The 27377-nt window shown below is 35.9% G+C and overlaps 1 protein-coding gene across 8 annotated transcripts in view; it reads right to left on the minus strand.

Moving 5' to 3' along the window:
• Window positions 1-27377, minus strand: part of TAFA5 (TAFA chemokine like family member 5) — a 466113-nt gene that overhangs the window by 143052 nt on the left and 295684 nt on the right. The gene's annotated exons all lie outside the window — the stretch shown is intronic.

The following is a 27377-nucleotide window of genomic DNA, read 5'->3' on the forward strand; positions in this document are numbered from 1 at the left end:
CACAAGGTCATACACAGCATGTAGTCTTGGAACAACAGAGACCTGACTGCAATAAAGTAAAAGCAAAGGAGTTGTGAGGAGAATTTTTTCCTCAAGGTAGGAAGAGAAGGGGCTTTAATACCTGTAGACCTCTTTCTGGACTATAATACTGCTTCTTTTGAGTTCACCGTTGTAGTATCTGGGTTCCTTCTCATAGAATAGCAAACAATATTACTAATATCTGGTATTCTGTTATTCTTTCACTCTTCACTGAAGACAATATTGTACAGTGGAATGTTTAGCATACTTTTCACAAAATGCATATAGAGACACTCACACGGTGCCATATACTCATGCTAAACAAGGTAAGGTCTCCCAAACTAACTTTTGCTCAAACTGTAAGGCTTTCAATCTGCAGAAAATGGTCCTCTTCCTCCACAGATCATCTCACCAGTTCTTGGTTGCACTATAGGAAAGCTTAAGCACTTCAATTTATACGTAAGTGTCCTAGCATGCAAGGCCAGAACTTGTCCCACATAGAGGGACACAGATCATGCCTTCCTCATGTTGATGTGTGACACCAATACACCTAACACACCTTCAGTAATCATAAGCCCAACAAAAAGAGAACTACAGGAGAAGTACTTAATGAAATAAGAGTACAAGAAGCTTATGCTGTACCAGATTAATTTGGGGTCCAAGAAGACTAAAATTAGGCATTTATCCCAGTGGCAGCTGCAGCTTTATGCTCACCTGAACGTGTGATTCAGCCTGACTTCTTCTCTCTGGAGCTACTTAAGAATACAATTCCCAATGCCACTGGATCATGGCAACAAAGAGAAGTGCAATTTAAAGTTTTTAATAAAACCCTTCCTGATATTTTTACACAAAACAACTTGTGTCCTCAGTTCTGGTATAATTGTTGGTAAGCTCTAATAATATAATAAAACCTGATTTCCTTCAGTGGAAGCACAATCTGAAATTCATATTAATATTTTAATTATAAAACCTCTTTAGCACCTAAATGTCTACATAGGAATTTGCACTGTTCATTAGGCAATATATAAATCAATGGTGAAATGATTCATAACTACATTTTTTTTTGAAACAACTCTGCTAGGCTGTTTAGCACATAATACCCAGAAATGTGGATTCTACTTGGGCACCTGAGGTACTGCTCTACTGATAACTGGATCATATCAGTTTCTGAGACTAACTCCTCCTTTGTAACAGATAAAAGCCTCATCCTTTCAGTAAAGGTCTGCGTCCAGTTACAGGCTTAATAGAAAAAGCTCACTAAAATGCTAACACCAAATCTGACCTACTTGCATGCATATCTTTCTTAATTCACATATCAAAATGGCTATTTCTATTAATGTTTCAACAATATGAGGAATCACTGAAAGACTGAATAGTAAGCTAAATTCAGAAATATCCACTAGCTTGCCTTTACTATCTCAGCTAGGAGGTTTTCCTGGAAATATGACTTGAAGTAATTTTATTTTAAAAAAGTATCTCTGAATTATTCTTTGTGTTTGCTTGGTTGCTATTGATATTATCACAAATCCAGGGGGTCTTTGCTCTGATATATTGGCTATATACATACAAATTTAAAACACACCAAGGGCATTTCACAAAATATAAATTCTAAAACATTTCTGTGCTGTGTATAGACCAGCTCACACATTTAGGTGTGAGAATCAAAACTTCTTTTGTAGGGAAAAGCTAGCTAGCTCACCTGATTTAAAGCTAATCAGTATCAAAACTGTGCCTCCTCAGCCTCCACGTCCTCTTCCAATCCTGTTTCCTGCTGAGATCTCCTCCCCATTACTGGTTTTATGTCCCTTTAATTCTGCTTTTCCACCCACCCATTGCTTTGCTTCAGGAGCCTCACCAGCACACAGGCCCTCACTCACAGTGTCACGAGGGAGGCCTGTTCTACAGGACTACATCTACTTTTGCATTTTCACTTTTCAGTTTGCACATTGTATCACAGTACAAGAGTGAGGCTCAATGTGTAATATAGGAAGGGAGCAAAATGTACAACAATTTTTATCAGCATAATATCAAAGAATTTTCATCAGTAATTGAAACTGAGTTATACCAGTCAAAGCAAAGGAATATAGTGTATTTCCTGAGGCAGTATAGTTGCCTTTTTACTGTGTATATTCACCAGGGGTGTAATTCAGCCCTCTGCAGACAAGAGAGCAAAAAGCCTATCAGCTTCTTCAAATCCACTCTGAGCTCCATTTTGAAGAATTAAATGATGCACAGGCTTTTTTGCAGAGCTTCTGCAAAGAACTGAATTTCAGCTTTAGAATCTGTGCTGACACTACCTTGCATGTCCTAAGAAGGGCTGTGCCTCTTCACTCAAACTGGAGTTAATAGGCACTGACATTGCTCAGCACATGGTAGAATTGCTTTCCTGCGTAGTGCTATTTGAACAGGAGAACAAATGGACTCTATCCAAGGGGCTTTCATGAAAACAGTTTTGAGGCATTGGATGCAAGCAGATGTTGTATCAACACCATGACAAACTACCCACCAATGTGATCTTAACTATTTTGTCAGACAGAGAAACTTGTAATCCAGTTATTTGTAGAAAAAGTCACCATTCATGATCAGTACAGTCTAATATAATACTGCTCAACTGAGTAGTTTCAGAACACCACAGATTGTTTTCTGCTAAATACTGCAACTAGATAAGCTTTGTCAATAGGCCTCTCACCTGGTTTAAAAATATATTAATATCATAATATTAATATAATATATTCCCTATGGAAATATAATTAATACATATCTATTAATATTATATATATTTACCATAGAAAATCAGGTTTATTTTCTAGATATTCTTTTCCCAGATTCAACCCACACTCAGGGAATTATCAATCTCTGCATCTCTAGTCAATCCTTTAACTGAAAATCATCAACTGTTTGTGACAGGAAAAACTAAGATAAGTCTTGTTCAGAAGCAGTAAATACAAAAACTTACAGCCATCTAAAATATAGTAAATTAAAACACTCAGATTGTTGCAGTTTGTTGTCTTTTTTTTTTTTAATGTTGGGGAATGAATTAGGGAAATAAAAGTAAAAATGTACTTTATTTTAACTGAATAGGAATATTGATTGAGATAGCATTTGGACACTGATACTTATGATTTCAGAATACATTATGCTTCTATGCATAAAAGGGGTGTGCAAAGTGAATATTTGTAATTTTTTCATGTATTTATTAGGTATAATCAAAACCATGATGCATGAGCCTAAATAAAGTTTAAAAAAAGTAGCAGAGGAAATACATTGAAGTAGGGACTAGGGAGAATTTTTCCCAAGCAAAACACATTTTGAAACATACTTCTTAAATGAGAACTTAGCTCAACTATACTTTTTCCTGAATGATGTTCTTCTTCACATTATTTTTTATTCAATGGTAATTTTCAGCATTTAATGCAACTTATAACATATACATTGGAGAAAATATTTCCTCTTTGACTTTCATATATTATTTCACAGTGGTTTTCCTTGAACTTTGAAGAAAGCTGATCAGCATAGTAAATTCCCAAGGTTCAGAAAGGCCTTTGGCTTCATCCCTTTTGAAGTACATAGACAAATACTTGGTGCATTTTGCTAGTCCTATTAACACTGCATAGGACCATATCTTTTATAATTATTCACCTTCAAATTATCCCAGCTGGTTTCATAATCCCACTCATCTCCTAGCCTTTTTTAAATTTTATCTGATATTTTTCCTTTTTCCATTTTTTTTCAACCCTAGCTTTTTTCTCTGACCATTTCCCTCCTCTGCCTGATTCAGTACATATACACTATCTACCTATCCAAGATCCCCAAACATCTTGCAGAACTTCCTATGTTTAGCTAGTTTTATCTATGACTGGTAAATGCTGTTCCTTGCCCCCATTGTGCACAGAGGCTAATCATCTTGACCAAGGTCACACAAGAATTTGTTGCACAGCTGGAAACAAAACCTCTGAATTCTTGGTGATCACTAGACTGGAGACCTTTCTGTGTCTCTTCCTCCTTCAGAGAGACAGTGTACTTCAATACGTATACATAAAGAAATTTAACAACAATAAAAATATGCAAACTAATATGCTTTCAAAAGCATATATCAATTAAATTGCAGCAGCAGGATAAAGGCCATCTGAAAGACAAACTGAATCACACTACTCTAAGATACTGCAATCATGAACTGTCTTTAGAGCAGCAATTTGACTGTAATAGTGTAAAAGCCCCAAATGTCAATCTATTTTACAACAAGGAAACATCACAAAGCTCAGATACCTTTTACAGCAGTCATTCTGCTTCCTTAAAAAGAATTGAAGCACTGCTAATTCACAAAGAGTTAGATTGACTCAATTATTTATAGGGCATCTAGACCAAAGACTATTTAGTTCTAAGAACAGCAATATAGCAATGTCTAGACACCTATTTTATCATTTAGCTCTTGCTGTCAAGACTGGGAGGGATGCTTTAGCTGAGGTTGAGAAATATATGGGAAACAATGATCTCCTGTGGGCTACAGAGACCAGGCAAATTGAGACCTGGTAACTAGATCATGAGTAAAAGATTGAATGACAGGGCAGAGGCTTCTCCTACAGCTCATCCAATCATAGTTCCACTGAGGGATAAATCTTATTGCAACCCCTGGGTTGTGAAAATACCATCACTGTTCACCTGTACCCCAAAAAAGAATGACAATCTGGCTTTATCAGGAAATATGCAGATTGCACCTTGTACAACGTGTATTTAGGAGGAGCAGAATAATACCTAGGAGACAATCTCTAAATTATATAGCCATCCATATTATCCCAAACAAAGACTCCTTAAGAGACATCACTGCCAGTTACATGAGTGGTCCCTAGGAATTTAGCTGATTTACCTGGTATGAGAAGTTGTTGGGTTAAACTGAGTGAAAGCAGGAAGCTCAGTAAACCACTAATGCAAAAACTACTTGAAAACACTTTTGAAAAAGTAAGACCAAACTTAAACTACTCCATTTAGAAATGCATTAATGTGTTTGTTCAATTTTATGATTTACTTAATGTTTTTCTGTATCTTCATAAGACTCTGAAATAAATATATAGTGACAGCTTAAAAATAATTACACAAAAAAACCTGAAGTATAATCCAGATTCTAGGAGCACTCTCATGAAATTCAATAGCTCTTATCTTTTTTTTCCTTCAAATAGAAGAATTTCCTCATTATGATACCCCAAACAATAAATAAATAAACAGTGAAAAGCCTATGAGACTAAATGCAAAAGAACATGATACCTGTTTGTAGTGTAGAAAGTAGAATGAATTTTTCTGGCCTCTGTCTTTTCAGTTCTTGGAAAACTTTAATACTATGTGACTCACTGATATAGCGATAGGTTCCTTACATTAGTCTACATCCAGATGTTCAAATATTTGTATGACAGAAGCATTATCCTAACACTGAAAGTGTCCTACAAATCAGTTTCACTGTCACCTCATGTCTGTTTCCATTTTAGTTTTCAAGGGCCAGTATTCTTCTAATTGCTCTCATTTGAGATTGTAATACATCTCTGCATTTGTTCTCAACTCCTCAGCCTCTCACTGGCAAATAGTACTCTCACTGGCAAAATTGCTTACTTGGAAAAGTAATGCAGCAAATATAACATGTATTTTCCAACTGCCTAAAAAGCAGTCAGACAGAAAAAAAATAATTATTATCATTTAATAAATTTTACAGGGTCACAACAAGCATCCTGACAGTTATAATAAATGATGAATACTGATAAAATTTACATGTTGAATTCAATTTAGGGACAATACATGTGCTTCTAGTCTCTTCAAAACTAGCATTTTCTAACTAAACATTAAAATGTCAGTCTTTTGAATAGGCAACCTGGCCTACAACTCTGCCTAGGATTTCAGCATTTGTCTGAATATCCATAGATGTGCATATTCAATGGTTTTCAATCTGTGAATGATCTTACTGCTTTGTTGTCTGTGGGTATTTAGCATTTGCTATCTAATAAGAGATGCTAATAGAACACCTACCCTAGAGAAAGCCTTTGTCAGGACTCAGTGTTTTCTGTTTCTGTCCCCTGCTGTTCTGCTCTGCTGTATTCAATTAGTGCGCTGTAAGCAAAGTAAAAATTACTAAAAATCTGATCAGTGATATGCCAGCAAAGAATCCTTCAGAGATCAGGTTTTCATCACATTTCACTTTGCTGCCAGCACATTGAGAACAGCAAATTTCACTGGAGAGGGACAGCAATTTCAGAACCAAAGAAGAGAATTTGAAGCTTGCAACAAAGAATAGACAAGGGCTAAAATAGGAAGTAGTGGGAAAACAGATATTAGGAAAAAAAATTAGATGAAAGAGGACAAACTCCAGCTATATGTAGTAGCTACTGAAGCTAATGGGCAAGGTCAAAAACTTGAGGAAGTTGTTCAGTGGAGTCAGTATGACAATGGAGGTAAGTAAAGGCAAAAGACCAGAACATATTGGGTTTTCTTCTCTTAAGTACACCAGTTTCAGTCCTCCTGATGACATGAGCAGGGGACTGCAGTGGAAGACCAGATTCACTATGGTTAAAAGTCAATGAGAACTGACCCGATCCTCACTGCCATCCCTACACTATGCAGAGAAGGCTGGGCAGCTGTGGAAGAGGAATAAGGACCCTCAGAACTCTTCTAGCTCTGAAACATGGGGACATACAAAAGTAACCACTGAATACACAGTGAAGCAAGAATTTTAAGGAGGACAAGACAATAATAATTAAACTTGCTCTGGGTTACATGGTCAGAGTTCTCACAAAACGCTAAACACACACTAAAATTATAGCCAAGAATCAAGGTCCTTCTTGGGACTCCAGCTGTAAAGCATTCATGTATGCAGCCTTACTGGGTACCATTAATGAACTCTGTACATGCTTAGTAAGGAAAATATAAAAATAAAGAGAAACAAAAAAAAGGAAAAAAGAAAACAAGAAGCACTCTATTTTTGACAATTGCTTTTGCTTGGGCAAAACAATGAGAATCAGAATGTGAGATTTCATGTGCCTGAGGACAGAAATTTGTCAGTCTTTAATCTTTTGACAGCTGTTTCTGAAAATTTTAGTTAATGTTCTTCATGTGAATTCAAAGGACAGGCATTTAGTTGAGTGGTTCTGCTGTGGCCCTCACTGCTTTTAGTACTTTCCAAGTCTGGTGTCAGCATGTGTACTGCTGCTGTGACATGGTGGTGACATTTTATTGTACACTGAAAGAGATAATAATTCAGCTGTTCTCAAGTACAATGGGCTTCCTTTGTCAACAACCAGAGCAATGGGAAACTCTGCCCTCCTTTTGTCACGTATGTATGAACAGAACATGGAAGCAAATTGAGTTGAAATGAGCTCAAAGACTAGCACAGAAACAGACTAAGAAGTTGCTGTGAGAACAATTAAAAGTACTAGAAAATGGAACTCAGCAATGAAGCTGAACTTATCTCCTACCCAAAGTGCTTTCCCCCTATTCCACATGACTAGATGCTCTGTTAGAGTAAACTATATGCTTTTTGGGGTAAGCTGGTGACTTTTTGCTTTCATGAAATATTAAAAATAAGCTACAATTATACTGGGGATTTTGACACAAATCGATGCTTCAAGAATGAAGATTAAGAAAAAAATCTCAATAAAACTAGTGAAACAGGTGAAAACAAAGAAAATGGGAACTATATTTATGGTATCACTTTTCATAATGAGAATACAATTAATATAAGCACTTGTGATTCTTTTGACACTTGTGTCAGTGAGCCAGGAAACTTGCCATAGGGAACTATGATGTTGAGCATTAGATAGCTGGGAAACTGGCCTTTCCTTATGACTTCTGCTTTCACCAGCCAGTGTTTGACCAACAGAGGGAAAAGAGTGTTAAAATACAGCAATGCTAGTTTATATAACATGCATTGTATTGATACTGTCCATGGTGAAACCCTGTTACACATGGATCTGCTATATCTCAGCTGCACAGTCAATCACACATCTTATCAGACAACAGTTTGATATTATGGCTGTGCAGAACGATTTTCCACCGACAGGTTAGGTCATGTGAATTTTTTTAAGGTGGCTTTTCATATGTACAAAAATATTACTGTTCCTTACCCCAAAATTTTATGCTCTTATACAATTTTCCTAATTTTGTAGTTTATTTGGCAACTGTCTCATTACTTAGTCAAGATTTCTCTGTAAAGCTTCTCTCAGTATTTTGTAAGAATAAAAAATAAAATACAAATGAATACCTTCTCATTAGGTCCCTATTTTAATTTACAATGCACATAAAATTGGGAGACAGGTACCTTAAAAAGACAATGCATCTCTAAAACTCAGCAAATGCATGGACATTTTTACTTTGTGTAACTAATGGAACAAAAAATGGATTTTCAAAGATCCTCTTGATTCTACTACATAAAAATTATTAACACTACATTTCAGAAGGAGTTATATAACAGAAATAGTCACTGATTAGAAGGAATAGTCTTCCTTGACCTAAGAGGCAATATTTGATGTATCGGAACACGTCTGGCAAATCTATGAACAGCCACACGTTTTCTTGATATTGCTATCTTTTTCACCATCAGAAAACCTAACTTTAAATTTTCAAAATTATTTCTGTTAAATCAGATTAGAAGGACTGGCCACAAGGTGAAAAGGGAAAATGCTGCCTCTCTCCTAGGGCAGGCAATGCATCTGCTCCCATGCTACAGCCCCTCTCTTTGCAAGCAGGAGGCCCGTCCCTGTCAAAAGCTGCACAGTGGAGGCTGGTTGGGCCAAAGGACACAGTAATAGCACAGAAAATCTACTCTGACTTACTTATCTAAACCATGAATTCTTAAAATTAGGGTCTGTAAGTATTTGTGGTTCTGCAGCAACCACACCAATTGTTAAAAATCAGACCACCAGGCACAAAGCAGTTGATCAGGTCAGGACATTGAGACTTAAAACTACTTTTCTGCATTGTACTTCTTTACAAGGAAATATGATAGAGTCATATATTTTAGGGACAGAAACAACAAGTTTTTTGAAGGCCATAAAATTTAATCCAGCAAGTTCTATAAAAATTTCAACAATTTCTTGTTGACATAAAACATAACTTTTAGAAAGACATCCAGTGCTAACTTTCAGAGAATGCTCACATTTCTAAAAACTCTAAGGCAGCTTATACAATTCAATGGCAAAGACAAAACTTCTCAGTTCTATAAATTTCAGTATTATTCCTATAGGACTCATTTAACTCTCATATGGTTATACTTGTCTTCCTTTACTAAACTCCAAATGATTGAGTAGTCTTCTGTCAGCTGTAGTAAAGTCACATCTCTAACAAAACACTCTGTGTTTCTGAACGTCAATAATGCAAATTTTAAATCTCCTGCTTTTGCTTTTTTTTTTTTTTAACATTCAAAAGTATCTTAAGGAAAATAAAAGAAATTAAGTATCAACACTGGACAAACAGTCACAAACAGGAGATAATAACCCACAAAATTAACTGGAATAGAAGCACGTTAGAATACTCCATATGCAGGAATGTAATTGTTTTCTTTTAACAGTAACTGTCTGAAAAAGAGCTTTCTCAAGTGACTCTTACTTTGTAAGAGCAATGGGGAAACCTCATTAGAAATATCTACAAATTGTAACACTGCAAACAGTACAAGTTCACAGTCCTGACTCAGGCAAAACCCACAATGGCTTTCTTGAGAGTTCTTCTGAATAAAGCACTGCTTGACTGAGTCTGCAGCTTGGAAATAGCCCCTTGCAGATTAAGAAATAACAACTGCTAGTTCTCTATGCTTCTCTTAAGTACAATACTGAACTATTTAAGTGTTCATTTAGACTCAACATTAAACATACAAAAAAAATATCTTCAAGAAATCCCCCAGGGAAGCTCAACTTTTTTTTTTTTTTAATATATTTTCACACAGCAAAATGGCCCTTTAAATTATCCCAGTATGCCTAATTATGATATTAAGCATGTATGCATGTATTTATGCATCTACAATATCAAGAATAAGAGCTGCTGTTACTACATCACTGCAGTGTTTTACTCTGATCAGCAGGATACCCTGTTCAACCACTTTAGTTATATTGGAATAATAGAATACTTTGTATTAAAGTGTAGAATAATGTTCACACTTTCTCCTGTGGAACTGAAAAAAAAACTTTCATAATTCCATAAGTGTAGAGCCGATTTACACTTGTTAAAAATTCCTTTATGTTCAAGAATGGAAGTATGTATATATTAGAATATGATATTTATCTTCCTTATAATATTAGTAAACATAAAATTATTCAGCTATCTTATGCCATTATCAGCATTTTGTGTATTCTAAAGTAATCTTCCAATTCCTAAATGTTGGCTAGTGAGAAGGCAAATATTTTTAGCTGCCTGTTACAAAGATTTCTCAGCTTATCAACTTAGAAATATTCACCAGATATACAAAATCTGGGAGAATAATTTCATGAAAACAGATACATAGTCTGATAGTATGGAGACTTGCAATTTCTACCATGTGCATAAGCAGGCACTTCAGTTTTCTGAAAATCAGCCTCAGAGCACATGTGACAGAGGTATGTATAACACACACAGATTTAACTTTGTTAGCAAATTGTTCAGCAGCTTTGCTGTAATATGAATGATGGGGGTTTTGTGGGTTTTGTTGTTTTTTGAGTTTTTTTTAAACAAAATTGTAGTGGATGATACAGCTTCAATGCCCTGTTTATTACATGTATGGTCTTGACTACTTGAATCTGTGCAATCCATTCAAAAACAGACTGCAAAATGCCAAAGACTTTCATTCACTTCCAGCCCTGCTCAAGTTTTCTTTGAGGCAGTGCTCATCTGAGTCATTGCCTGTTTCTTGCTTACAAAACATTCATATTCAAAGCACCATTAGCACAATAGCAATTAACAAAGAGCCTTTTATGCCAACGTGCTACAACTTCATCTCACACACCCTTTACAGGAAAAAGGTCTTTTCTCCTCTTTCCAGTATCAGTGAAGCACTCATGCCATGTGAAAAGAATGCTCCCTTTCAGTGCAGAGGGGACATGGCTGTGCCTTATGTGAATTTACGTACAACTAGGGGAAGACAAGGTGACCTAAAAGACCTTTCTCATTTCTAACCTCTACGAAAGTTCATGGTATTGGGAATTGCATATTAACAAATAGATGCAGATTTTGTGTGGAAATGGCACAGTGCTTCCACAGGTTGTTTTTTCTTAATTTTTATCTGCTGTAAAGGATAGGAAAAGCACTTTTAGGTTTGTCATAAGTATGATCAACAAGAACTAGAAAGGACAGTAATTAGCCTTGAGTCATTCACAGCAGTCATTCCCAAAATATTGCTAACACTGAGCAGTAAATGGGAAGCAGGAAGAATCTGCAGTTATATCACGTTAGGAATAGGTGGGGTTTATTGCCAATACTATATCAAGTTGCCACATTGGCACTAAGACAAACACTGAGGTTTCCCAAGAAGTAAGATTGTTTCTTTATGGTATGCTGTAGATGCAATGATCATATTAATTAGAGAAGAACAAGAGAAAGTGGAAATGTTTTATAATTCCTCCTAATAATAATTTATAGGCAATTTCACAAGACAAAAGAGTGAGTAGCACAGGGTTGGCCAGAAAAACAGAGATGACAAACACATTTGCAATAATGGCATATAGGCAATATAAAAGTATTTTACAGTAATGTAAAGATAGATATGAGAATCTAACTTCTAACTGCCCCAAAACATCTTCAATATCAGTCACAATATTTCCCATACCTGAACTACACAACCCTGTGACATGTTAATAAACTCAATCATTCAGGAACAGCTGTAACATTGTCCAGAATGTGTTACCCTGAGTCCCCACTAGCACAACACACACTCATAAAACAAGAAACAAAAAAGAAACGACCCCTCAAAGGCTCTTGTGTGCCTTTATTTCACACTGAATAAGCAGGCACAGTAGAGCCTGCTGCTAAGCTTTTCCTTACCAGTTGGTCAAAACATGGATAGACTCTTGGTTACAGCTCCTAATGTGTTGATCAACTGACCCAGAATAACAAAGGCTAAGGGTAAGCAACACAGAAATTACTATACTGGATCAGACCTGAATCAGTCTAGTCTAACATCCTGCCTCTGCAAGTAGCCAGAGGAATGTGTAAGAACCCAGCACCAGCCAGCTGCCCCTATTTCTGTATGTTGTAGCAAGAACTGTTCTAAGAAATAACTTAATACACCCAGATTTGTTTCTCAATTACTGCTTTGCAAGCTGTTGATTGAGGGACAAAGGGTGGAAATTGTACATCTCAGAGGAACAATTAACTTTGTACTTGATTCCCTGAGGTGTACGGTAAACCATAATGCCATAAATTAATCCAAGGAGAATTTACCATAATAGATCTAAATTGATAGCATTAAAAATGTTCATACAGTTGTGTTTGAAATGTTCATACTGTTGTGTTTGAAAGTGCCTCTTGTTTTTTGTTTCTTTTTTTTAAGGATTTTTCATTGCCAGTTTGAGGAAAAAAAAGCACTATAATTTTTTTCCATTAAAATACAGAAAGCACTGCATATGCACCACACATTAATCACAGATAAATTAAGGACACAGAAAAACAAATATGATAAATCACACATCCTTTTGCCTGAGATATAAAATACAGCATCAGGCCTCTATACCTCATTAACTGCTGTATTTGCCATTAACACTTCACAAAAATGTGTGAACATATAGCTTCATCATGAAGCTGTTAAAAAAGAAAACTGTCTAATTTTTTCCGCTTCATCTTCCCCTACACATTAGATGAAAATCATCCATACTGCATACATTTCCTGGCTTAAAATATAAAAATTCCCTTTGCAATGGAATCTGCAAGGTATTCCATTCACTGTAATACCTACAGCACATTATTTCACCTCAACCCCCATACAAAATCTTTCCTAAATAAGCTTGACTTTCTAATACACTGTTCTGTTCCATTCAGCTTTTTACACAGCAATCAGCTGTGCTGGACCCAAGAGCCTCATATTTATCATGTGCACTCTCACTCCGAGGACAAGTAGACAAGTATATGAGGTAAATGTTTTGTCCAACATTTTGTTGCTTCTCTTTTTCTTAATGTGAATATATATATATATATATATATATATATATATATATATATATATATATATATATATATTAAGTTAGGGAAAACAAGTCAATAAAACAAATCCTGGATGTAGAGTGGAAAGTGCTGAATCTTATCCTTAGCTCTTTGAAAACTTTATTTCAGTTGAAGTTAGGCCATAGACTGCTTTCCTTAGTACAGCCACATGCCAAAGGAGGCTGCTGAATTCACTCTCATTCCTGCCCTCTCTTGTCAATAAATACATGTTTAATTATATTGACTTCAAGACACTTTAAACATTTATCGTCTCTTCCATAGCAGCTCTCAAAATAATTCTAAATTTAAGAGATCACATTCATTTCCTGAAGTTCCTAAATATAACCCATGTTTCAGATATCTGAAAGACTATTCTATTTAAATTCATTGCTTCAGGAGAAAGATGACAACTGCTTTCATCAGGCTCTCTGGCACCTACCCTTAATACTGGACAATTTTAAACACAAACATACATTTATTATAAAGCAAAGTGTTACATTTGGAACATGAAAAGTGAATATTAGAAGAATTCTGAATTCTAATATCCAGCTTCATAGTCAATGCTACTCCAGGATCTTACCCACTTGGGGTGCTAGTGGTCTACCTTATTATTTAACAGAGAGGAACCTACTGGAGTTAATGAAGTCTCTCTGTTAATTTTTTTCTGATTCTAAAGACTAAAATCTTTAAAAATGAGGAATTGTTTCTGCTTAGCAGAATCTCTGGTAATCACACTCATACCCTTTAGTGCACTCTTTCAGTCTTACTGCTATAGTTTCATATAATTTTTTTGCAGTTCATACATATATCATGACAAATATTCACACATGCCAGTCAGTAAATTAGCAGTATATTTATACTAAGAAATGTGTGGCCTCTACCTTATCCCAACAAGCTTGACAGGGACAATACACATTAAATTAATTATAAGCAGTTTAGAACACCTCACAAGCCTGTACTCCTTCCTTCACCTTTTGTGAACATGAAGAGCTCCTGCTTGCACAGCTTTTTGTGAAGCTGGAGTCGAACTGAGAACCTCCTCTAGGTACTCTGACTATACTGGCTATTTCACTCAGTTCCTTTAAGTTATGGTGTAAAATATAAATAAGATTTAACATCTTCTGGTGATGCAGGCACGAGCAAACAAATCAGGTGGTTTGTCTTGCAGGGATGTATGTTGCCAAAAACACATTTCATTGGAAGATTTTTTTCAAAGGCTTCAGGATTATGCTTCAGTCAAAAATGGTTAAACTAGCTTGGCCTTAACTCATACAGTCAACATAAGTAACCTGTCATTATAAAACTGACTCATTAAAACAATGGCCCAGGAGTAACCTTGGAAAAGAATTTTGAAATATTGTTAAAATAATGTAAAGAGAAATGTCTCGATATAGGAATGGATAAAAATAAACCCTGGTTAGGAAAAATGCATATTTTTACCAACTCTGATTTAAATCAAAGGCTTGCCAGAAATACAATTCTCAATTACTATCTCACAGTAAGAATCACTGAAGTTTAATTCCAAAGTTTCCAACAAGAGTTTTTAAGATCTCTGCTTTTATATCCCTTTTTATTTCTTTTAGCAAGTTACTAGAGCATGATGTAAATTAGATAGCTATTATTACCAATATAAAGAGCATTTGTGTCTTTTTTTTAAGTGGTATAAACCAAAATAATACCACCAAACAAAATAAATAAATTTACATTAATACTAAATGTAGAACTGCTTCTGTCTATTAAGTGTTGAGATTTTTTATTGAGATTTTATGTTTATAAATGCATGTGAGCATATCTTACAACTGACAAAATTGTAGTTGCTGTTGGAAACAAGAAAACTCAAAATCTATGTTACTTGAGAGAAAATTAAAGCCTGTACTTCACATCTTAGCTGCAACAGTTGTTCCTAATACAGCAAATAAAAGCAAGAATCAGCTTCATGCAAAACTGTAAATTATCTCAATCATTTTAATGTGTGAACCTAACTAGGCTAAGAATGAATAAATTTATATTTCCAAATACATACACACACACACACACACACACACACACATATATATATATATATATATATATATGTACGTATTTGGAAATATAAAAGCAATACAATTTGAGGAAAAAAATCTGAAACTGGAAGACACAAGTGTTGTTAATTTATTTTATGGATGGCAGATTGTAAGACGAGCAAGAATCATTGCAAATCTATATTCTGACCTCCTGTACAATGTTACCCAAAGGAATTCTCTGCATTCATCACTCTATTCACCAGAGCTACCAGTAGCTCTCATAGAACTAGAGAACTGTTTTGGAAAACAGAAAATCCTGAGTTTAAAATTTTCAAACTGCAACTTCAGTGACATGTCCCAAAGTACAATGGCAACTGTGAATAGAAAAAAATATTGTGCTTGTTCTGCATTTTTTAAAGTCAAAGTTACAACATTGGTGCCTTAAAGTCTGTACTCCAGAGTTAGGGATGGAAGAGGCCTCCAGAGATTTCTAATTCTCTTAACTCTTAACCATTGTCTTGATTAGCATAAACTTCATACAGTAAAGCATGTTATTTTCACTATCACCAAGACTGCTCTCTGAACTCTTTTAAATTTTTCAATATCTTTATTGAGTTGTGCATGTATAAGAACTGAGCATACTAATATATTGAAATCTGCCCAATGTCTTGAAAGTTCAACAATGGATTTTCCTATATTCACCTGAGCTTTTCCAGACTTTTGTCTCTAAGATATTCACCTTTATGAGCATTTTTCTTCTTCCAAATCTTTTATTGCAGCATATATACTGGATCTGGCTGGGTTGGAGGTAGTTTTCTTCATAGCAGCTGGCATGGTACTTTAGACTTGTTATGACAAATGTCTTGGTAACACACTGATGGTTTAGTTATTCCTGAGCAGTGCTGCAAAGCACCAAGGCTTCCTCTGCTTTTCATTCTGCCCTCCCCAAAGAAAGCAGGCTGGGGACAACAAGAGTTGTGAGGGGAACCCTTCTAGCACAAAATATTCTATGATTCTGTGATTCTAACAGCTAATCCAAACTGACCAAATGGATATTGCATGTCATGCAATGTCACTCCTGTCAATGAAAAGCATGGAGTAGTTTTTCCAAGGTAGACACGCTGGCTTGGCATTGGTTTGTTTGGGGGAGGTGGTATGCAACTGTGCAACTGCCTTTGCATTGCTCCCTCACCCTCTTGCTATCACTTTAACAGTCTTAATATTGACTCTCAGTATTTTCTTTTTTTTCTTTTTTCTTTTTTTTACTCTTGCTCTTCTCTCCCTTATTCTGTTGCAGGGACTGGGAGTGGGGGTCAGTAAGCAAGCAGATAGGTGGGCGCTTAAGTTACATAAATGTAAGTGACCTTACATTTTCTCCCAAGTTAAGAACAAAGATTAGGCACTACAGATTAAAAGATCCACTAAAAAATACAGCTGTTTGATGTGACGCTCTATTTACATTTACTTATTATTGCTATTAACCCAATACAGCCTAGTAAAAGATACAGTTCACATGGTTACACACTTTATACCACTGGACAATGCCCCTGAAGCTTTAGTGGACAATTCCCAGTCTTGGCCTTTGGAACATTTTGAAAAAAAAAATGATCTTGTGTAGTCTTTACAGTAATTTATGCTGTCTACTTTCTAGAGCAGCTCATGGTCAGAAGTGACTTAGAGCTGCTTGAGCTCATGAAGGCATAATCCTTCAGTGCAATGCAGCAGATCCCACACAACTTTCTTTCCATATCATTCTTCCATCTCATTATGACTTCACATATGGTTTATCTTTTCAGGGGCAAAATGTAGTAAAAAAATCTTACTTGTAAGAGCCCAACACAGCACGATACTGCACAGGAAAAACACTCCATGTGCAGCCACAATTAGAGCCACAAGCTATAAGAAGTGCCCATGATGATCACTAAGAATAGAGCAACCTCACACCTTCCAGCACTTAGGTTCTACAAATGCTTCGCTTAGCTTCTATAAATGCTAGTCTTGGGCTCTTGCCCTGACATTGTAGGTTGAGAGCTGAAATGGGGGTTTCCCAGGCAACTCAAATCTGTCTAGCAACCACCCATGTAAGCACTCATTACAAGGTCATGGCAGTGTGTTTGCTATTTCCCATGGCATCATCTTGTTCCTTGGCAGCTACAGAAGACAGATGCGCACGGTGCCTGCTCAACCTTGGCTCCTGGTGCCAGCAACCAGAAGCCAGCTGGACCTGCAATCTGACTTTTGACAGCCAGAAGCACTGTCCAATGCTGATACAACACCCAGCAGAGAAAAGTGAACAGAAAAGGTCCCTATTTGGTCCATACATTAGATGCCTATGGACCCAGTGCCTGGTGCTGCCTGGTTCTGGGGCTTGTCTGGGTCTGCCAGCAGACAAGGTAAACTAAGCACAAATCGGATATCCACAGAGGCATGTCAGGGAGAGCTTGATGTATTCAGGGGATCCAGGGGAGGGGAAAGTTCTGGAAAGACTGTGTTGAACTGGCAGCAATGGCATTTGGGACATCTGTCACTCTTAAAAGCTTTCCTTTGCAGAATGCAGTGACTGGGGTCACCTTAAGGGCTTGCAGTAGGAATGTAAATAGCTACTTTAGCACGAAGTGCCACCACAGGGGTTACATAAAGTTATCTAACACAGCAGGATGGGTAAAGCCATTAGAACTACTGTAGCCATTGATGCTTTTTTTACCTCCTTTTAGTTTGTGAATCATTCACAAACACCAAAAGTGACCTTACATTTTCTCCCAAGTTAAAAACAAAGATTAGGCACTGTAGATTAAAAGATCCACTAAAATTACAGCTGTTTGATGTGACACTCTATTTACATTTACTTACTGATCTGCTAATTAATGACTCTTTTCACATATTATGTGGCATGGTTATTTTTAATTGTACATTGTTCTTCCTTGCTTCCAATTTTTATGTCCATTGAGGAAGCACATTATATTAACACTAGTACCATTATTACATAAAAATGCAATTGCTTTGGAAAAAAAAACTAGTATACTAGCTGAAAATCTGCAATTTAAACTAGCCCAAAAGATCTGCAAATTTAACTCACCTCATTATCTTATTTTTGAATGCAGATTGAAGTAAATATGCTTCCATCTTTACAGAATAATTCTCATGTTTAAGACTAAAGAATTTCAGAAACACTGTATAAGAGGCCCAAAGAATAATCACTGACACAAATAGTCGTTTGACCTGTTAGAGATACAGGCATTTTTTTCAACTGGGATTACCTTTTCACCTATTGGAATGAAGTATCCATGTTTGTACTAGACATTCCAGTTGTGACAGTGTTTGTCCCAAGCTGCCACTAGATTATCAAGCAAAAATGCCCACAAATTCTTTCGAGCTGTCCCTGGTCATTTTCCATACTTCCTTGACTTCCTAAGTTCCATACTGATATTCAAAGAAGAGTCTTTACCTGGGTATTCTTTAGTCTAAGAAAGAAGGTATTTACTACTACTTTTTTCCACATTAAGCAGCTCCATTGCTGCTGTAATGAAGTCTTTCATTGTTTTCATCTTCATCTAATATGATGTTTTCTTTTTACATAATTCTAGACATAAATAAGAAGTTTTTCAATATAAAGGACTGCTATAATTATAACAGACACACTGAGAGAGACATTGAGTTTATTCAGTAGCTGAGACAGCATTTATGGTGAAAGCATAATTTGTTAAGGAAGAAAAAACAAAATCCAAAATAAATATTGTTTGATCAGATTAAGTTGCCAAATACCATTGTTTACATACCCACAAAGGAAACTATTTTATCTGCCATTCATTGCTTGATACATGCAAGCAATGTAATTCAAATCAACAAACACAAACATAAAAATGCCTTCCATTTCACTTAGCAGGTACCTTAAATAGCAGATTCTATAAACCATAAAAAACTTTGTCTTGCATAGGCTCAAACAGGCCAGTTTCTGCAAGTTTCTCAAGCATATCTGAAAAGGTACCTTTGAGAAAATCTCAGATTACCAAAAGGATTTGCTTTTATTATTATTCAATATAATTTTACTTTCAAATTAGGCAACACGGTCCTCTTTAAAACTAGTGAAGTAGTAATTTATTTCATCACCTGACATCAAAACAAAGCTTTGGGGAAGCTTTTAAGAAAAGATACATAATCTTTAGCATAGCAGGCTTGTACCAGTTTGGAAAACAAAACAGTAATAAGAAAACAAAGGAAAAAAGCCAAAACTCAGGTTCCTGTGTAGAAAAATATGCTTTAGATTAAATATTTTTTTTAATTTATTTGGATAAAAATTGAATGAAAAGTGTAAAATTGTTCTAATAATTTGGAATAGATTAAAAATTAAAACCATTCACCTACTGCATGGGACTGAGGTATTGATGAAATATTGATGCTGATTTAGATAAAAAATAATGTGCTTTTCATTTGAGGCAGCTCTCAAGATCTTCTTCCCACTGACTGCCTAAGACTATTTACCAGTTATGAATTATACTGGCATTCCAGCAGTTTTACTTCATTCACAACTCCTTTAAGAGGATTGAACAGTAAAGTAATATTCCAGAATGCACTTCAGTATTTGTCTTTACTGTACTAGGACTTCATATCCATATAGCCTCAGCCACCTACACTCAAAACAATGCTTTGACTTTTGATCAATTTAGAAAGTAAATCAGAGCAAAATAGTGCCATTTGACTTGAGTAATAGGGTTGTACAGTCACAGTGTGACTCCGGGATTTCATGATCTGCACAGCTTCCACTTTGGTTTTAACTTGAAGGGAGCTTTGATACAAAAAAGCTCCAGATGTGCTCTGTTCAATCTACTTGAAGCATACCACAGCTGGTATCAACAGAGAAGCTTAGCCTAAATTCCTCCCACTTTAAAGAAAACTGAGTGTCAATACACTGCTTTTAATGGGAACTTTCTGCTCTATGGGACCCAAACCAACCAGACCCTTGAAGCAGAATTACCTTTGCCTCCTTACCTTCTTGAAGTGAATCCATCAAATGACACTTTACTTTTATTCCCTACAGGTGTGTTTTAGTAGAATAATAAAATACTGGGAAAACAAAACTAAACAAACCCCCAAAAAAACCAAACAAAACCTCTTAAAACACAAAAGTCTGAATGGCTGGGTGAAACTTGAGATGCTTGTAAATAAATCTATCCCTGTTCACTGTTCTTAGACTAAAGTGACCTTTCTTCTAGCTCTCCTTTTCAGTGTAATAACTTTAGTGAGTTTTTACCTTGACAGGCTGGAGAGATGGGCTAACAGGGGCCTCATGAAGCTTAACAAAAGGGAAGTGGAAAGCTCTATACCTGGGAAAAAAACCCAGTAAATGTTGGAGGATATCCAGATGGAGAACAGCTTGGAAGAACAGAATCTGAAGGTGTTGGTAGAGAACAATCTGATCATGAGCCAGCAATGTGTCCTTGTAGCCAAGAGGGTTAGTGGTATCCTGGGCCACCTTAGGAGGAGCATATATTCTGCCAACCATGCCTTAACCTGGGAGTGGAAACAGCAAGTCCTTTTCTCTCTATATTTACATGTCAGTAACACAGATAAAATCATTACAGAATTTCAGAGGATATAGAACTGGCACAATTATCATAATTTCATTGCAATAGTGCAAATTACACTAGTACAATAAACCAATATTTACAATATTTCAGTGCAGTACAAGCCAAAGGAAGCCTTGCTTCCAGCAGTGGGAAGGAGATGCAGATTTAATATTTAGTCTTTTTCTCCCAAGGGAAATGTCAACTTTCCTGCTTTAATTCTCTTTGGCACGAAACATTCACTGGAAATACACCTGGTTCAACAGAGAATGTTACAATTAAATACTGAATTCTGCTCTAAAATAAGCAGCTCGATTTAAATATCTAATGTCTCTTCATATTTTTTGCATCATTTTTAATTATAATACTACATGCAATTACTATTATGCAGTACTTTTCAGCTTCAGAATTCCACAGCCAAAATTAGATCATAATAAAATATTTCTTTGGAACTTTTTTTAATTTCAATAAAAGGTTCTCTTTCACTCCTTTTTAATGTGGATGTTCATTTTAAATGCATCCAATTTAAACACTATAGCACTTTGACAGTGCATTACAATAAAACATAAAACTGACAGAATTAATTAATGAACAGTAATTACTGTAATTTACAGTAATTCTGTCTGACAGCATCTAATTACCAACAGAGCATTCCTATGACTATAAAGGTAAGCATTTTATTGCTTCTCATTTTTTAATGGGGAAATTGAAGCAAAAATGTTAATTAAGCCCAGAATACTGAAAAATTAGATGTCCAGAATTTAGTCTGGTATATATCTGTGGTAGATTTAAAGCTTCTCTTTTTTTTTTTTTTTCAGGATGGCTCATTAGTCTCTAGATTCTCCTATTGCTTCAGCATATTTTCAGTCAGCAAACAGTCTGATTGGGAGGGGCAAGAAAATCTTCTAAATTATATATTTTGCCGGAGTTTTAATTTCTCACAAGGGGGAAAATCCCAAATATCTAAGGGGAATGATTAGATTTTAGATTATCTTGGACGGATTATTTATCAGGAATTCAAGTACAGCAGCATTCAGGCTTTTAAAAGAGATTTTTCTTCCTATCAAACTCCCCAGGTCTCATTCTGTGGTGCCTATCTCCAGCATCTCATTTCCCAGTCTGTATGGAATTCAGCCTTGCCCTCTTCCAGTCTCAGAACCCAGCATTTGCTTTTGATCATCTGGCTGGGGATTGCACAGCCCTCTAATTTGTTGAGGTCTCTCTGCAGGGCCTCTCTGCTTCTGAGGGAGTCAACAGTTCCTCTCAATTTACTGTCATCTGCAAACTTATTGATATACCCTCAATTTCTCTGCCCAAGTTGTTTATGAAGATTTTGAAGGGCACAGGAATGAGGATGGATTCCTATAGAACCCCACTGGTGACAGCTCACCAGTCTGATGTCATCAGATTCCCTATAACCCTTTATGTCCAACCCATGAACCAGTTGCTCACCCATCCCATGATGTGTTTATCCAGCTGTTGTGTCCTGGACATTTTGTTCAGAAGGACCCCGTGACAGACGGACAGCAAGGAAAGCTTTACTGAAATAAAAAAGTTGCTTAAGAGTCCTACCTTAAATCTCATGTTTTGCATTGTAAAAGTATATCAAAAACAACCTTGAACTAATCCAAATTGCTAAACTGAATACAGATAATGGCAACAGAATATCCTTCCTGATCCCATTTTCCCAGACAATGGGGATGTTTCCATTATATTCAGGAGCAAAATATGCAAGTATATGAGTGTGGGTGAGAACCAAGATCAGGTAGTTTATGATCATGTGTTCTTTGTCTGCCCATTTGTTGTAATTTATGGGAAAAAAACCTAGAACAACTGAATGAGATATTCAGGCTGTTGTATCACTTGTATAATCACCGACTAATCTTCTGCTCTTCTTCATTAGACTATTTGCTTATCCTTTCCTGTCACTGGTTCATCTTTCTGTCCCAGAACAATTTTCTACTATAATGGAAGCTTTTCCCTTATAATACCACATTATCCCATACTTGTATCAATCCCTGCCACTGAGTTATTGGCAATATGAAGTACATCACATTAACAGAAAGTTGAATTGGTACGAGTCTATAAAGTAACATAGATGTTTTGAACATGAGACAAAATATGATTCTCACAGATACATTCCTTGGACAAAGGAATGTCAAAGAGAGCAGGAATTCTAAGGTTTAAATTTCCCCACCCAGGCAGTTTTACTGTCTGTGATGGTATGCATTCCCACACCACAGGGCAAGCCTGCAACTGGGTTTCTCAGCTCTCTGTTTACAGAAGAGCTTGCCATTATCTGTTCTTTAAAATTACCAGAATGCAATTCAGTAAAAGCGCATTAAATAAATATGTTGGAAATATAGTAAAGACATAAATACTTCTGGACTTGAAAATGAATGGTTTTCAAAGCAACACTATATTTCATCATGCTATGCAAATTGAACCTGTCCCCTTGGAGTTCGCTGTTTCTTGGTTTCTGTTAACACACGAATCTGCTTATTCAACCAACTGCTGGAAAAAAATGAATCATCTAGAAAAAGACCTGTGAGCCTGCACTGAAGTCCTGCATGTACTAGTGCACACTGCTTAATTCATATATGCCTTATATAGAAAAACTGCCATTATTTTTCTTAAAGGTATGGAAAATTTGCACACATTGTTAGAAGTTCAAAACTACAAATATTTCTTCTAACATTGCCAAAAAGCAGAGCCTATAAAGTCACCTTGCTTTTTTTTCTCTTTTCCTCAGAAAAGATTAGGAAAGCAATACCGAAAGCTCACTTTCCATTTTCCAATCCATGGGTAGTGCACAAATGCACAGTATCGGCCCCAAGTTCTCTCTGACACTGAAGAGAGAAAACTGAGGCAGCACAAGAAAAGATAACAGCTTCAACGGAGTCTAGATTTGGGTATAAAAAGACATCTGCCAAGCTTTCTCACTGTTTTTTAAAGATTTACAGTTATAATCAGAGGTAATTAATAGATTACTAATAGTTTCTCCTGCATTTTCTTCCCCTTTTGGTTCACTAGCAGATGTATTACACATGCTTATATTCACACACACTTGTAAGTCTGGGAAACTGCTGACATTCTTACTATTCACACTGTGTGCACTATGGTAATGTAGTTGAACATGTAAATAAAATAACTACAAAAAATTACATCAAGACTTGGTGTGAATTATTCACTCACCTGCATGCACCTTTGGTGAAGCCTCTTTCTTAGTGAAGTGCAAATTCTGAAGGATCTCCCTTTCAATTGAAAAAGAAGCAACCATTCTGGGCCTCTTTTGTAGCACCAGCCACACAAATGTGCACAGAGAGGGATGCAATAAAGGGATATTGCTGTGACTCTGTAATGCTCACAAGAGCCAGCTCCAGTGCCTCTGCCACTATTCCTACCTTCACCAAGCTGCAGAAGAATAAAAGCTGACTTGAATTTTAGCATGTTTAATTGAAGATACTTTCAGCATTGTGGAAAATAGAGTCACCTAAGAAAAGATTCATAAAGCAATCTGAAAGTCATGATTAGGATGCTTACCCACCACACTGAAAGAGGTACTTGGCTGTCAGCAGCCTAACTAGTTAACAGTGCATGTTTGATGGGGAGCCCCATCAGACCCTGTGTAAGACCACAATGAAAAGAGACACCTTTGAAAAGTTTAACAGCTGCAGAAAATTACAGTGTTCTCCTGTATTACAATATTATTCCCTATTTTATCTATGCAGAAGGTCAGTCCACTTCATGGGGGAATCTAATAGTCCAAAATCTAATTTCAATCTGATTAAGAACAAGAAAATTCAAATACTGAAATGCTCATTTAACAGGGATGCATTTATTGGATGTGAAAGCCCTGGAGCAGTTTGCATAGAAGTTCTAGGTTAAAAGGCCAGCTCCTGAAATGCTGTAATCTGTCTCACAAAGCACAGATTTCCATACTGACAATTTACCAGTATAATTTATTAGAGATATTTTGGCCAAATTGGACAATTTCTATGAAGTATTCCTGTTTAAATATTCACTATATTCCAATGAAATACAGAGATTTTTCTTTTCTTTCTAACTTTTCTCTGCATTTGTGAGCTCTTCAGTTTCTCTGAACTATGCTTCCATCACTCAGGAACCACTTCACTGCTTAAGGACAAAGCAGGCTGCCTGGAATGCCATATAGCATTTAAACAAAGCAAGCTTGGTAGTGAGAAGCAATATATTCTATTAGCCCTGTTGTTTGAACTCATCTAGAAAAGCTAGCAGACTTGAAACCTTTTCTTTGGAACAATACAGGGCCACAAAAAAACCACTCATTTGAATTCAACTTGGATTTACAGTAGAACTTCACTGTTCCATTCTGCAAAGAGGCAGCAGCCTTGGAATGCAGTTCATGCAGACTTGCATTGCTTCATACTGTGGCAACTGCAAAAGAGCTGCAGTGCAAATAAAATTCAGTGTTTTCTTTTTCTAACAACTGCTAGGATCACTTTTAAATCAAGACTTCATGTAAAATCAAGAACAGCTGTAAAACCAAGAACTTGAAAGCAAAGCAGCAATGTAAAGTGAATTCTAAGGCCTTCAGATATCCACACTTTTTATTTGCTTTTATAGGTTATATAGAGTAACACACCATAAAGCTTTAAAGAATTATGTGAAAATATATTTCACAGTGATACAAAAGAGCTGCATAACAAAATACAACACACTTATGGCTCAGAAATAACAGACATTTCCTCCAGTGAGGAGTAGATATAATGTGGGGCAGCCCATGATTTTTATCAGGTAGCATCAATTTAAGTAAAAACATAAGGAATAAAGGGAAAAAACACCTTGGTTTACATGCAGCTTGCTACAGAACAATGCTTCAAACCTGCATTTAGATGCCATTTCACTAACTTTATTATCCCCTGTAATCCATCAATATATATGACACTTCAAAGTTAGACTCTAATCTTTCAAATTAATATTTTTAAAAGATTGCAAGTGGTTTTGTTTGACCCCTTGGAAATGCTTTTTATTTTAATGAATAGAAGGCAGACCTCATGATGTGGGCTCATAATTTTACTGGTGCACTGCTGATACGGCTTTCTTGACTCAAGAAAACCAAGATACTACAATTGCAGTTAGTTTATGTCTCTTATCACATACTAGCTATCAGTAAATTTCAGATATGGTTTCTCTGGATTAAAATCTACCACTAACCAAGTCCAGATAACAGTGTTCATAATTTATTTTATTAAATTATAATTCAATTTGGAGCATTCTTAGCAGCATTATCAATCTCTGTCATTTTTGACAGCAAGGCAGCTAAGTCTCATAGAGTACAATTGGTAGAAGTTTTTATTATATCACAACATCCTAAAAACTAGGGAATAGTGCTTTCTCTTTTGAAATCAATTCAAAACTTCACAGGCTCTGTGATGAAGACACTGAATCTGTGTTACTTAGATCAGTGATGCAATTGCTGTTAGGTGAAAGGTGGGTGAGGACTGCCACAGCTTTATTTTGTAGTCCTGTTATTTTGGGCCCATTCAGTATTGAGATGAGATTATTGTGTAGCTAGGAAATGTTATAGCTCTAAATAACAGATCATTATTAATTTCTTTTCCACTCTTGGTTCATTAGTTGCAGCCATATCTTTTCCCAATAAAAGTCCCTTTAAATGGTTTTTAATTTGCTGGTACAGTTTCACCACTAACTGTGAGGGAAAGAGGAAAGGTTTTCACACCTCCAATTGAGTGCTACATCAGCTTGTCTTAGCAAATGGCCAAAAATAAATCAATTGTAGTTTGCTCTACCTAAAGAGACAAATCATTCTAATCAAAGTGGTGATTTAACAGACTACAAGTTAGTGAGTTGCTTGGTTTGTTTTTTCTTTCATTAGACCAACTAAAGATTTTGTTCCTTTAATCTTTATTCATTATGTGACAGAATCCTATGTGGCACTAGACTAAATACCAATTTACTCCTTACTTGTTTAGTAAGTTCTTGTTTAACAAAAACTAGAATACTCTCCATTTGTCTTATAAGCCTTCTAATCTATGCAAGAACTTAATAAAAAAACAAAAACAAACATATCATGCTCTTTTCTTTTGAAATAAAGACAGAATAGACAGGACCACTCTAAAGAAGTGACATTTAGTGATGTTCCACAGTAGTTCTAAGAAATCTCCCAAACACATGCATTTGTTTTTCTATCAACATTGAAATAAAATAAATAGACAGTAGACATTTTTTTGAAAACAAAATATTCTGAACCATTTTCATTCACCAAAGTCACAACTTTTCAATGTTTATGCCATCATTAGAGTTCAATTAAAACATTGAGAAATTTCCAGTACAAATTTATACGACAGGAAGGTCATGGTGAAGGAGATGATGCTCTCCTATTGGAAATGAGTTTATGTATATGCTGGCTATTGTGTGGACTGCAGTTATTTGATTAGAAATAGATTATGCTTGATTACACTACGTAGAATGTTCTTACCAAAAATTGCTTCTTTGCAATTTCTAAATGTGTTTGTTTGCATTTTAATTGTATTTGCAATAGCTTAATGAATAACTAAGATTAGATCATATCAAAAGTAAATAGATGATAGAGCCTCAATAGTTTTCAAAGGTAATGTATTTGAAAGTTGGAAGAATTCTTCTTCACGCAGCTCAGGTT

Source organism: Molothrus aeneus, chromosome 5 (genome assembly GCF_037042795.1).
Source record: "Molothrus aeneus isolate 106 chromosome 5, BPBGC_Maene_1.0, whole genome shotgun sequence".
In the NCBI taxonomy this organism is placed as follows: Eukaryota; Metazoa; Chordata; class Aves; order Passeriformes; family Icteridae; genus Molothrus; species Molothrus aeneus.